Source organism: Saccopteryx bilineata, chromosome 5, assembly GCF_036850765.1.
Source record: "Saccopteryx bilineata isolate mSacBil1 chromosome 5, mSacBil1_pri_phased_curated, whole genome shotgun sequence".
In the NCBI taxonomy this organism is placed as follows: Eukaryota; Metazoa; Chordata; class Mammalia; order Chiroptera; family Emballonuridae; genus Saccopteryx; species Saccopteryx bilineata.
The window spans coordinates 177,297,472-177,312,858 of NC_089494.1; positions in this window are offsets into that span (position 1 = coordinate 177,297,472).

Below are 15,387 nucleotides of genomic sequence, written 5' to 3' on the forward strand. Positions count from 1 at the left end.
AATGAGATTGAAGCAGTTATCAAAAAACTTATCAAAAAACTCCCAGTAAACAAAAGACCTGGGCCTGATGGCTTCACAAGTGAATTTTACAAATATTCAAAGAAGAACTAACTCCTACCCTTCTCAAGCTATTTCAAAATATTCAAGAGGAAGGAAGATTTCCAAGCTCCTTTTATGAGGTGAGTATAATTCTGATTTCAAAGCTAGGCAAAGACAACATAAAGAAAGAAAAATTATAGGCCAATATCCTTGATGTATTTAGATGCTAAAATCCTCAACAAAATATTAGCAAACCGGATCCAGCAATACATAAAAAAAATCATACGGCCCTGGCTGGTTAGCTCAGTGGTAGAACGTCGGCCTGGCGTGCAGGAGTCCTGGGTTAGATTCCCAGCCAGGGCACACAGGAGAAGCGCCCATCTGCTTCTCCACCCCTCCTCTTCTCCTTCCTCTATGTCTCTCTCTTCCCCTCCTGCAGCCCAGGCTCCATTGGAGCAAAAGTTGGCCTGGGCACTGAGGATGGCTCTATGGCCTCTGTCTCAGGCGCTAGAATGGCTCTGGTTGCAACAGAGTGATGCCCCAGATGGGCAGAGCATCACCCCCTGGTGGGCATGCTGGGTGGATCCCGCTCGGGCGCATGTGGGAGTCTGTCTGACTGCCTCCCCGTTTCCAACTTCAGAAAAATACAAAAAAAAATGGGTAAAAGAAATGAATAGACACTTCTCCAAACAGGACATACAGATGGCCAATAGGCAGATGAAAAAATGTTTAACATCACTAATCATTAGAAAAATGCAAATTAAAACCACAATGAGATACCACCTCACACCAGTCAGAATGGTGATCATTAACAAAACAACTCATGATAGGTGCTGGTGAGGATGTGGAGAAAAGGAAACCCTCCTGCACTGCTGGTTTTCCACTGATGCAGCCAGTGTGGAAAATAGTATGGAGATTCCTCAAAAAATTAAAAATGGAACTGCCTTTTGACCCAGCCATCCCACTTTTAGGAATATATCTCAAGAACACCATATCACTGCCTCAAAAAAAGAAATGCACCCTCATGTTTATGGCAGCATTGTTCACAATGGCAAATATCTGGAAACAGTCCAAGTGTTCGTCAGTGGACAAGTAGATTAAAAAGCACTGGTACATATATACAATGAAATACTATGGGACCATGAAAAAGAGGGAAATATTACCTTTTGCAACAACATGGATGGACCTGGAAACTATTATGTTAAGTGAATTAAGCCAGGCAGAGAAAGAAAAATATCATATAACCTTATTCATTTGAGGAATCAAAGAAACAATGTGAACTAAAGAACTGAAATGAGACAGAGGAGGAATCAGAATGGGATCAGATGTTGAGGGGAATATGGGGAAGGGAGAGATGCATTCAGGGTGACACTAGAATCTATATATACACAATAAATTAAATAAAAAAGAAAAATAAACAAATGTAGCTTTTCTAGTTTATTCTGAGTTATAAAAGATGAAAAAGCAGCTACTATTCTCATATAGGTTTTATTTATTTTTAATTTTTACTTTTTTGTAGTTTGCTGAAGTTAGAAGCAGTGAGGAAAAGAGACAGACTCCCTCCCACATGCTCTCGACCACAATCCACCCTGCATGACCACCAGGGGGCGATTCTCTGCCCATCTGGGCCATTCCGCCATTGCAACTGGAGCCATCTAGCACCTGAGGCAGAGGTCATGGAGCCATCCTCAGCACCCAGGGCCAACTTTGCTCCTATGGAGCCTTGGCTACAGGAGGGGAAGAGAGAGAGAGAGAAAGAGAAAGAAGGGAGAAGAGGAGGGGTGGAGAAGCAAATGGGTTCTTCTCCTGTATGCCCTGACCAGAAATTGAACCTGGAACATTCACAAAGCAGGCTGACACTCCCCACTGAGCCAACCAGCCAGGGACTCTCAAATAGGTTTTAAGTGGGCTTTGCCTTAGAAACTGACCCTAATGGGGCTTTCCCCTACAAAGCAAACTCTCAGGACAAAACAGACCAGCAGCTTGCTCCAAATGGTTTCCTAAGAAGACCACACTCAGAGATTTATTTTTTAAGCTCCTCTGAGTACAATAATCTCTTTGGTTTGTAGAATTCTTTAAAATTTAACCTTGTGGAATAACATAAAAAGGATTTAAGAAAAATTAAAATAATATCTGAATGCCTTTTAGATTTTACATAATCTAATCCTTGATTCTTAGACATATATCCAGTTCTGTGACATCTTACTCATGAAAAGTGACAGACTTAGTTTTAAATTTGGTTTGACTTTAATGAGAATTTGTCTTCTAATGTCTCTAACTTTTCTAATATTTCCTTTTGTGAGCATTAATAATTATCAATAATCCAAAGTTTGTTCTAGCTGAGAAATCAAAGTACATATTTCTAAAAGAGAAATATAATTACTAATTTACCTTTATCTGTTCATATTATTTTAAATATAAATCTCAGAAAGGCAGCATCATGTAGTGAATTAGAGCCCAGACATTTTTGTCAAATGCATCTGTGTTTCATTTCTCCCTTACAAGTTATGTAAACTTAAATGGGTTATATGACCACTATAACCTTTAACTGATTTGCAAAATGTAAATATACTATATAATATATAATTTAAATATCTAGTTGTACAAATTAAACAATATATGTAAAATACTTAGCATTAATAATGCATAATTATTCTTCCATAGGTATTATTATTGTTCTTATTACAGTATTTCTTTTCTTTTCCTTTTAATTTTTAGCAGGAGAGAGAGAAAGGCATAGATAGGGACAGACAGACAGGAAAGAAGAGACATGAGAAGCATCAATTCTTCATTGCAGCATCTTAGTTGTTCATTGATTGCTTTCTCATATGTGCCTTGACCAGGGGGCTCCAGCTGAGCCAGTGACAGCCTTGCTCAAGCCAGTGACCCTGAGCTCAAGCCAACAACCTTTGGCTTCATGCCAGTGATTTGGGCTCAAGCAGTGACCATAGAGTCATGTCTATGATCCCACGCTCAAGCCAGAAACCCCATGCTCAAGCTGGTGAGTCCGTACTCAAGCCTGCCTGTGCTCAAGCCAGCGACCTCAGGGTTTTGAACCTGGGTCCTCTGAGTCCCAGGCCAATGCTTCACCCACTGTGCCACCACCTAGTCAGGTTGTTCTTATTATTTCTTTAAGCACAGAGTTCATATCACTAAAATAGTATCTACTCACATGTTCACATATACTGAATGATTAAATTATTTTTAATTAATGTATAGTACTTTAGTATATTACTGTATATTATCTGAATAAGAAATAATATTTGGGAAGAAAATTAATGTGTATTGATGAAGATTATTTTAGTAGCCATTATGATCTACAAAAAAATCTGAACCGCATATGAAAGCATGTGTTCTAAGACAAGGATTCCAAGCAGAAGTTTCCTAATGACCATCTCCAGTCTCACTGAGCACACTCTTAGTAAGTTTTCCAACACATATTATTCCAACATTTGCTTTTATAGACAAAGTAAAGGCTGTCACAATCAAGCATTGGCTAAATGCCTGATTTGTCATCTATGGAAAAGAATAAAGGTGAGAGTCACTTGCTGAGGACACAATGCCTGCTTGTTAGTGCCCTCTGCTAAATACAACAGAAGTCCTTGGAGACCCACTTGGAAGAAGGTTTAATCATCCCACTGGATGACTCATTGAAAGGTGGGAGGTCAATACTGATAATCCAGAAGCAAACCATTTTTCTTTTGACTTCGTAAATGTTCTGCAGCATTCTAATAGGTTCATGGAAAAAAAGGAAAAGAACTACTTGAATACATACTTCCACTGCTTTTCTGTGAAAATAGCTTCCAGAAATTTAGGAGGTTTAGGAGCTATTCTCTGAATGAACAAATCTCCTAAGATATTTCAAGTCATTTTTCACTTGCCTTCGGTTTAAAGACAGTCTACTTTTGAAAAGCCAGTCTTAAGGGCAATGATGGTAAAGACTTAGAAGCTACTGTGAAAGCAAAAATTGCAGTAGACAAAGTTAAAACAGGTAAGGAAGAATTTATTCAGGTCTATTGCAATAGGGAAGAGAAATCAGAAGTCAATCTGTACTTAACTCCCTGAAACGAAGGATGAGACCATTTTCAGCATTTGGGTGAGAGGGAGAACACTGACCACCGTGTCTGTTAATTGTCCTTATCCAAAGAAAAGACAAACTCTCTTGTCATCATGACAGGAGAGAGAGCCAAGTACCCACTAAAATTAGGTGACTACCGTCCCACAGAGGCTGGGAGACAGGGGCACTATCTTCTGTGATGATTTTATTTCAATGAGATGGTTTCCAGGGTCCTTGAAAAAGATAGTTTTGGAAACTGTTAAAACTGGCAAAAGACATTAAAAATATTTATATCTCAAAAGAGCAAAGAAATAATTTACAATAATAAGTGTTCTAAATAAATGCTCTAAGAAAAGGGAAGGAAGGACCTCTGGTTTAGGTTCTGTAAGGGTTGAGACAGAGGGGCTTAGAGACAAGAGGAAGCCTGTCTAAAGTTTAGTCAAGCTGAGGAGAATACTACGGCCATCTTTGTCACTACAAAGTCAGTGATTAACACAAAAGAGAAATTTATAAAATAAAGAGGTTGTGTTATTTTTCTCATTTTTCCCTCAAAATTATCATGCCCTTTTAAAATGTATTCTACTTATACTTTAATCTGTATTTTCATCCAATTTTCTTTTCAATTCAGGAGTCCTCAATATTATTTTACTTGGATCTGAAATTGCAGCAACAAAACAACTTGCCATCTAAGCCCCAGCTGGAACCCTAAGTCTGTTAGTTACTTTCAAGTACATCCCATTTTCCTCTGTATTGCTTGTCTTTCTAGTACCCTTGATCTACAATCTACATTGAAAACCTCCCATCAAGTGTATATCTTCTTCCCAGAGCTAGCCATCCCTAGTTGATTCTACATCTATCTCTTTTTACTGAAACTATGTAGAACCTCATGCCATTTCAAAAAAACTGTTCTATGATACACAACATCTTGACTATGGCCTCCACCTGTTCAGTCTAACTATGACCTGGCTCTCTTCTCTAATGACATAAATCTTGCTCAATAAGTTCTCAAAATAAACTGTTACTTCTTCCTGTATTTTATAATGAAGAGATGTGTTTCTGTTTTTTCTCACTATTTATTCTCATTACATTTGATACTCATCAAAAAATCACTCCTCATTTGAGGCTCTAAAAATTCAACTGTATCCTGTGCTCCTCATCTTTATCACTCTCATCAACTGACCTCCACTTCCTTATGCTGCATGTATTGAGGACTTTGGTATGAGGATTATAGTCGTTCTCTTAACTGATTTCTGTCATTATTCTGAAAGACAATGTCCATACAGGCAGTCATCTAACAAACTTTACTGCCATTCCCCTCTGACAAAACACTCTTAAAGTCTCTACTCTGGACCTTGTCATCTTCCCAAATTTGTTTTATGAATTGAGATTTGAAAATATAATTCCCATATCTATTTTTATATGTCTATCACTATCTCTTCTCACAAAACATCTGTGAAATCTATGACTCCTTTACTCAAATTGACTCTAAGAGCCAGCACTTCAAGGACACTTTCACTGCATTGTTACTTTCTTGTCACATTCACACACTGGCCAGCCTACTTTGTAAATCTCTATCCTGGAATTGTGAGAGACCTGGACAAATCAAAGCTCCCATGATTGAAAATTGTATGCTTTTAAGCCATTTACTTACATTTTCTGATCTTCAGTTTTCTCATCTACAAAATAAGAAAGGCATTAAAACAATTACACAAAAAAATTATATAAAAAGCACTATGCTCATACCTAACTCAATATATTGTAACCATCATTACCATCTCAAAAATATTATACATCTTCTCTGAAACTAAACAATGCTAGAGGAAATCACAGGAGTTAGTCATCACTACAAAGTGTGGTGTTCAACATTAAAATTTAAAATTCAACACTGTTAGACATTATTTTTTCTTTTCTCATTAATTTCTCTTCATCATTTTTCTTTGTAGCCATCCAAAATTATAGAAGTCTTCTTGATTTTTTTTCCTGCAACCCCTTACCCTGCTTTTCCAGATATTATTCAGAGAAAATCAAATGTGTCACACTGTGGTTACATCAGCTTGTTTATCTGTAAATTTACCCATATTTTCACTCATTCCTTCCATTTATCCACCTATGTATGCATTCAAGAAATATTTTCTAAGCATCTGCCAAATGTCTGATTCTGGAGATTAAGTGTAGTCAAGACTGAGAACTACTTTACTCATGAATTGTACTTTCCTCACAGTCATCGAACAAGTTATTACAAGCTTTCCAAGTCTTACAAAGGAGACAACTTCCCAGGAACATAAAAGTCTTTGGTCTGAATAATAATTTTTATTCAGTGAAGAAGAGGGTAAAAGGCATATGAAGCAGAAAGAGTGTCAGGTGTAAAACCCTCAGGGAAAGAAACAAGTCAAAGAACTAAAACTCAATGTCTCTAAACCACAGAGAACAAATATGGAGGGAACAATAAATGGGGCTGAACTGCTAGTGATTCACTAAAACTATTTCCATTTCTTCCATGGTCACTGAATATATGAATGCCTAACTGTATTACATTTCTTAGTCTCCCTTGCAATAGAATGTGGTATAAGAGTCCCCCTCATCTACCAGGGATATGTTCCAAGACCCCAGTCATGCCTGAAACTGTGGATAATACTAAACCCCATATTTATTATGATTTTTCCTATACATGCATACCTATAATAAACTTGAATTTATAAATAACTTAGGTACAACAATATCTAATAATAAAATAAAATAATTTTAAAAATATACTGTAACAGATATGTGACTGTGGTCTCTCTAAAAATATTTTATTTTACTGTACTCGCTCTTCTTACAACATGAGATGATACAATGCCTACAAGTCAAGAGATGAAGTGAGGTGAGGGGAATAATATAGGTACCGTGATGTAGCATTAGGTTAACTTGTAAGGGTTACTTGAACATAAACACTATGATACACAACAATTTGATGACCTAAATGGCTACTAAATGACTGATGAGAGGAGACTGTGTACAGTGTGGATATGCTGGACAAAGGGATGATTCATGTCCAGGAAAAGATGGAGCAGGATGACAAGTGATTGCACTATTCACAACAATGTGCAATATGAAACTTATGAATTATTCATTTTTGGGACTTTTCATTTAATATTTTGGACCACCATTGACTGCAAGTAACTGAAATCACAGAAAGCAAAACCTCCAATAAGGAAGGACTACTGTATGTGGCTAAGTCCTTTCCACTGGAGTGAGAGTGGAAATATGTACCACTTGCATGCCTTATCCATGGATCACCCCATGTACCCCTCTGTGCTTTCTATTCCTCTTTCAGGATGATGGTCAGACAGTATCCAGAACAGCTTTGAAATCAAGAATAGAAATTACTGAGCTCATCAGCCTGGATCCCAATGTAAAGCAGGACATCTGTTCCCCTGAAACATCAACGCTAGAGTGGGAGAGATGGCTTAATTTACCAGTTAATAGCTGTAGGCCAAAAAGTAAAAGATGGCTCACATTCCTTAGGTGACTATATGAAAAAGGATTAGCGGCCACAGAACAGCACTGCATCCTGCTTATGTGTGAACTTTCTGGACTTGCGCCTACACCCAATCAAAAGTGGAAATATTTCTTCCTTGTGGACTGGGCACCCATCCTGGAACTTTCTCCACTTCGCAACTTTTCCTGCCCCCACTTATCTATAGCCAAACTAAATTCTCTCAAAGCAACTTACATCTTTAAAAGAGCCCCCATCAGCTCCAGGTCAGTGGACATGTTTATCTTTTCCACCTAGCCCTGCTGTGGTACTTTAGACTGCACATCCCAGAACCTTGTTCTTTTATTGGCTAGCATATGGCTTAATAAATCCTTTAAGAGAAGTTTTCGGTCATGAAGTTTTTTGATTAACAAAGGCAAAGCTCTCATTTTTATATGTCTTCCTTTGCAAAGGACCTTCCCTTATAAATTCACAGCATTATTTTGCTATGAAAGAAGTCAGCAAACTGCTTTAAAATTCAGGTAAAGATATTGGTGATGGTATGTTTATTTTAAAAGAGTCCCAGGAGATAGCAAGGCTTCACTCCAAAAAGAGTACACAGTAGTGAAATTCTAGGATCTGGATGGCAGAGGTATTTTGGAGAGGTCTTTCACACCCTCCAACTGCCTCCCAAATAATGCAAAGCTGCTGTAAGCACATGTTTCCAAAAGATACAACAGAGACTTTAAGCCTGCCGTGTAATTATAGAAACATGTACTTTGGTTAATTCTCTTCTTTATCGTTCATTGCTCCTACATGGATGATAAATTAGGATGTTAACTTATCTACTTATTTCTTAGTTTGATAATTTTTATGTGATACACAATCTACTCCTATAAGTCAAGATATTTTCTTTTACTTTTAACCAAATTTTATACTTTTCCTTAAGTTTTGCTGAGTTCATTGGCAGAAAATGTTTTCCTACTCTGCTTTTCATATCCTCTGCTCTGTAGTTTAGTGCCTTTTGGAATTTAGTTTTAATAATAACAGCAAACTTTCATATCTGTTCCCAAATTGCATTCTCTTCTCCTGTGTGCGAAAGGCCAGTGCTCCCTGATATTCACCTCACTGGAAGTTGTTTTCTGTAGTGGATGCATTTAGTTGGATAATTGTACATCTCAGAAACTGAGAGAAAATGTTCCTTGAATCATAAAAAAGGCACTAATATTAAAAAGTAATAGATATATGACTTTCACATATTGCATATTTGAAGGCCCAGACCTAATAATGTCCTCCTCCCCAAGTTTTCCTTTATATAAATGAATGAAATAAAATGAAATGTTCAGCTATTATAAAATTGACATATCTCAGTATGTTCAGTGGACTATAAATTGGTAACCTATGCAACAAAAGGTTCAACTGGACATTTCCTATAATCAAGAATTTCCTCTCTGGTAGGTAGAGTAATGGCTCCCCCAAAATGTCCATACTTAATCCTTAAAACCTGTGAATACATTACATGGCAAAAGATACTTTGAGATGTAATAAAGGTTAAAGATCTTGAGATGGAGAAATTACCCTGGATTATCTGGTTGGGCCCAATCCAATCACATAAGTCCTTAAAAACAGTAGACCTTTCTTTACTATAGTTAGAGAAAAAGCTGTCTGTAACTTATGGAATGACTGTGCCCAACATGATAGGGCCTTGAGAGAGGTAATTAAGGTTAATGAGGTCTTAAGGATAGGGCTCTCATCTGATAGGACTGATGTTCTTTCAAGAAGGGAGAGAGAGACACTAGAGATTTCTATCTATCTCTTCTCTCTCACTCCCCTTCTGTATGTGAATAGAGAAGAAATTGTGTAAAGATGCACAAAGAAGGAGGCTGTCTACAAGCCAGAAAAGAGGCCCTAAACTTGAGGAAACCTTCATCAACAGTATCATTACCCCTTGGCCTCTTCCTGCCTTGATGCTGAAGGTGAAGGAATGCATTGAGGAAAAGGGCAGATTACACCCTCTTTGTCTTTGGACTACAAGGTATGGCCTATGCTTGGGGCAGAATCACATGAGCATTCGAAATGAAAGAAAGATTGAAGTGTCAATTTAGACAAGATTAGTCTTTTTAATATTATTAATTAAAATGTGGACTATTAGTTAAAACCTGAAGAACAACTAGCAAATAGTGCATCCTACCCTGTAGTCTAATCTCAATGTGTAAGCCCAAGCAATGTTAATGAGACCTACATATAGGATATCACCTTCCAGAACTAGACGATAAAATCACTACCTCTGAATTAATATGCCTTCTACTTATGCTCTTGGTGTTATTTTTTCTTCTGTTTGTATAGATCCTGCATGGATTCTTTTCTGTTTATTCTTCATATTTTTGTCTGTGAACAGGCCCGCCCCATCTGAAAATCTGGCTATTTCCACAAATGCAGGATTGCCACAGGAAGAGTAAACTGCCTAAAAAGTTCACAGCTACAAAGCCATTTGTGTAGTCAAGAATGTCCTACTGCAAAACCTCTGATGTCTTTTGCTGAGGAGAAGAGCTTACCTTGCTTTTTAGAATTTAGAAGATAAAACTCAGAAGTCCTTAAGTTGTACTTTTCTCATATTGAATCTAGTGATGCCGTTCATCTCTCTCCTTCACCACTCCCCCCTGCACACACAGTCTACTTGAATAAGTGGCAGCAGTGGTGTGTCGGTGACATGGTCCATCCCCTTCATTACCCCAGCCTTGTTGGTTTTCTGTGTTACAGAGATGAGTCTCTTTAGAGATATTATAGTTTAGAGACCTTTAGGCTTCAGATCTTATTAATCTAAGCCAGTGGTTCTCAAACTTTCTGAAGTCGGGGCACATTTAAAATTCTACAAATAATTGTAGGCATACTATATACAAATTTCTGAGAAATATGTTATAATAATTAAGTCAAATATTAAAAATATATATATATAAAGTCCAAGTGTGCTTTTATGGTAATTAAACAAAATAAATATGACAAAATTAAATTTATTCTGACATTAAAAACATTTTTATGTTACATGTTTTGAGTTATGCTTTTCAGAATTTATAAAAAAAGAAGGGTTAAAAAATTTTAAAAAATGTTATCTTTGTGTGTGTGTGTATGTATATATATATATATATATATATATATATATATATATATATGATAGATACATTCTTAGTAAGATTTAGTAAATTCAGCAGGTCCCAGTGTGAATGTGTCAAGTTTTTTCATTCTTGTGTTTATGAGAAACATGAGCTGATGTGTCTTAGCGATTTCTTCAATGTTTGGGCATATATTTGAAAGGCAAACTCTCATTTCCTCGTCAATATTGTACATTGAAGAATTCCTCTCTTTTTACTCGTAATTGTGTTGTGTGCAGAAACCCCCACCATACATATCATCTTAACATTACACCAAACAAAGGATAGAAGAAACTTGCCTCCAATCTTTCTGGGGAACATGGGGGGTAGTGTAAACAATCCAGCACCACAGCTTAACAGCCTTTTGCAACCTAATCAGGCAAGTGGGGGTGGGGGGTGGGCAGACTATCAGCTTATAATCAATTCCCCACACCTCTGTCCCCCAAAAATCTAAACTCCAAAAACTTGGTTGGTTTTTTGGTCCCCAACAGGCACATATTTCTCTGGAATACCATAGGGCATACCTGGAAATTTTCTAGGGCTTACCAGTGCACTCTGGTACACACTTTGAAAACCATGGCTCAAAGCTAAGAAGGGGAGTGCTAAATCTTTCAGAAGTGTAGCACTTACTTTCAGAGACTTAGCATCCTCTCTCATTTCACTAACACTGAAAATAATAGTGAATATTTAATGAATGTTGGCATATTTTATCTGACAACTTAACTCTTTTTACAGATGGTCAATGGGTTGGAGTTGAGACCATCTTTCTCATTATTGTTAATTCTTTGAATGATAAAGATTAATGCTATTTCATTTAAATAATAAGAATTATTTTTGTCATTGTTTATTTTATTGGGAGGAGCAAAAGAATACATGGCCTCATCTTCTGACCCTAAGCCATATGAATATTTTGCTCTCATCATACTTAACATTTTCTGATTACTTGAGCACACATAGTTCACAATCTAGACCTTTAACCATGCTGCTCTTTTACTTCCTAAATCTTTACCCTTCATGACATACAAAGAGTCCCATCTTTGTGACAGCTTCTCTGACCTCCTTGGAAAGAGTTAGTCTGCCAGCCCCTCGTCTCTGCTCCTACAGCATTTTCTCCATGCCTTACTCTAATATCTGACCTTTAATTGGAAGTCTCTTTCTCCTACCCCTGAAGATGCCAAGCTACTGAAATGTTAGCACCTGAAAAGCAATTTACACACAACAGGCATCCAATAAATTATATTGAATAAAATTTATAATAACAGATCAAATAATCAAAAAAATATTTTATATTCATTATCTTGTACTTTACACAGCATGGAAAAAATGACAAAATTATGTAAATTTCTCACAAAAATTCTAAAAATAACTTAGTACTTAAAAGAATATAATTAATTTATATCAGAAACTCAAGTAGAATACAGATATTGAAAAAATTAAGCATCATTGCAACATAATTTATTTGTTTTATTTCATTTTAATAGTTTTAAAAGCATTTTCAAAATATAGTTCTACTAAGCTTTGAAATACTATACATAATTTTTAGTACAATGTTTACTATTAATACATTGCCAAAAAATTGTTTTAGTATATTTACTAATATATTTTTCATGCAGTTAACCAAAATGTTCTTTGAAGACAACTGGAAAAAAAGATGGGATAATAAATGAAAACTGAAAAGTGTGAATTTGTTGTCTTTAATGATTATCAAAAGTATATACTCAGCTAAAATCTTTTTTCTAAGAGTTTATATTTAATAATATATTGACTCCTTGAATGAAATAAACCTATTTCTGTAGATATGACTACTAAAATGTATCTTTATTAGGTATTAAAAATATTTGTCCTTGCCTCCTGAATTTTGGTTCTATTTATCTTTGACATTTTAATTTATTCTGTCAGTTAGTCAATAAACAATTTCAATGAACATCTATTATTTTAAAGGTTTGATGTCAATGTTGAAATACAAAGCAGAATTAAACACGGTCATTACTTTCAAGAAGCTCACTATATTTTGAAGAGATAGTTACTAAGCAAAGAAGTTACTTTAAGTACCATAAATAGATCTAAATATTGTACCAAAAGAAACTAAAGGATTTGAAACTCTTTTTAATTCTACTGGAATAGCATATTATATAGTTAGTTATTTTTTGCCTTACCTTCTAGAATACTTGGTACATGAAGATAGAGATTTTGTCTCTCTTAATTACCTAGAATTTAAACAATATGTTATATAACTAATAATGAATATTTGTTGAATAAATAAATGACTACTCAAAATATCTATTTTGTGGGGCTATTCAGATATTGTCTGTTTGATCATACTGTTAATATTCTCACAGGAATATCTATGGAAGCTTATGCTAATAACAAATTTTAAATGAGAAAAATCTACATGGAGTACTTAAAACAATATCTGAAAAATAATGATCATTCAATATATTCTAATTATTATTATTAATTATTAATAGAAATAACCCTTGAAAACTTAGTTAAATTCTCTATCTCTGAAGCAGTGAATACTGAGAATTATATGCTTTCTTTCTTTTTTTGTGACAGAGATAGAGAGACAGAGAGAGGGACAAATAGGGACAGACAGGAAGAGAGAGAGATGAGAAGCATCAACTTTTCATTGTGGCACCTTAATTGTTCATTGTTTGCTTTCTCATATATGCCTTGACTGGGGGGGCTACAGCAAACCCAGTAACCCCTTGCTCAAGCCAGCAACCTTGGGCTTAAGCTGGTGATCTGTGCTCAAATCAGATGAGCCTGCGCTCAAGCCAATGACCTCAGGGTTTCAAATCTAGGTCCTCTGCATCCCAGTTTGATGCTCTATCTACTGCGCCACTGCCTGATCAGGCTCAAATAGATATCAAGTAATCAAAACTCTTATGAAGTAAAAAATGTAATTATTTTTGAGACATGTATCTAGAGAAAGAAATTATATCTAGAATTGACAATTTAATTCTGGTCTTTTTAATTCAGGGATGTAGTATTACATAACATTTACTCAGGACCGCTTCAAGTCTGAATCATGAAACCATTAAATTGCCTGATTTCTCGTCACTATGATGCTTAAAAATATCAAATTGACCATTTTGGACTTTCCTGTATTAAGAAATCCTATATACAAATAAAAAATAAATAAAAATCTTAATTCACTTTTTTATCATATTTTGTCTTTGAATAGTTATGTGGAATATTATGAATTAGAAACAGTTTAAAACAATATCTATTCCAGTATGTTTTGTTTTGTTTTTGTAACTGAACATCAAACATACCACTACTCACAAAAATTAGGGGACATTTTATTGCTTCATATTTCTTTTGAAATATCCCTAATTTTTGTGATCAGTATTGAACTTTCTAGTTACTAATATCATTGTCTAGCTAAAAATGTTGTTTAGTACTTAGAGAAAATTTTCCGTCAGCCTAGCGTGCGGAGGACCCGGGTTCGATTCCCGGCCAGGGCACACAGGAGAAGCGCCCATTTGCTTCTCCACCCCTCCGCCGCGCTTTCCTCTCTGTCTCTCTCTTCCCCTCCCCCAGCCAAGGCTCCATTGGAGCAAAGATGGCCCGGGCGCTGGGGATAGCTCTGTGGCCTCTACCTCAGGTGCTAGAGTGGCTCTGGTCGCAACATGGCGACGCCCCCGGAGGGGCAGAGCATCGCCCCCTGGTGGGCAGAGCATCGCCCCTGGTGGGCGTGCCGGGTGGATCCCTGTCGGGCGCATGCGGGAGTCTGTTTGACTGTCTCTCCCCGTTTCCAGCTTCAGAAAAATGAAAGAAAAAAAAAAAATTTTCATAGCACATTGAATGATGCAAAAAAATAGAGAATTTCAATTTCTTCAGTGAAAATATTTTATTACTAAATTTTATTATAAGAAGCCCAAATATTTTATATTGTTCATTGTGTTTAGTGTATCTAGATTATCACCAGAACCTTAGAATGCAATTTCTAATATTTTCTCTTTTAATAAAAATTCTGACATTTTTTAGTACATATTACCAGAAAGTAACAGGGAAAGCTAATAATAAATAACACTAACATGACTTAGACTTTAGAAATCATTTTATATCAAATTTTTCATAAAAGATAAACTATAATCAAATCATTAGAGTATAGAATTCTTGATTAGACAAGACCCTAGCAATAACATGAATAAATTTTATAGACATAATCTTTAGTGAAAGAAACAACACAGAGAAGAGTTCACACATTATAATTTTACTTATTTTAATTTCAAAGTGGTTTCTTTGGAGTGGTAGTCTTAGTGATTTGACAGTGGCACAGGGAAGTTTTTTGAGGTACCAGAAATCTTTCATATTTTAATCTGGTTAGAGATTACCTATTATATACATATTTTTTATATTATTGAACTGCATTCTTAGGATATATACACTTCATATCTTTTTAAAATATACTAAACTGTACACTAAGATATGTTCATTTTACTTTATGTGTTTATATTATGTTGGGCAGATAAAATATATTATGCTCAATTTGTTAAAGATGGCGCTGCCCACGTGGAAGCCTATTGCCCAGGTGATATTAATGTGTGTTGTGTGTTGGGGGCAGGTTGTGGGCAGGCATGATCCTTGTAAACTGGGGCTTGGTTTTAGGACTAAGCCTTTCCCACCCTTTTTGATATGGGGTGGTGCAATCTCATCATGCCTCAGATAAGTGACTT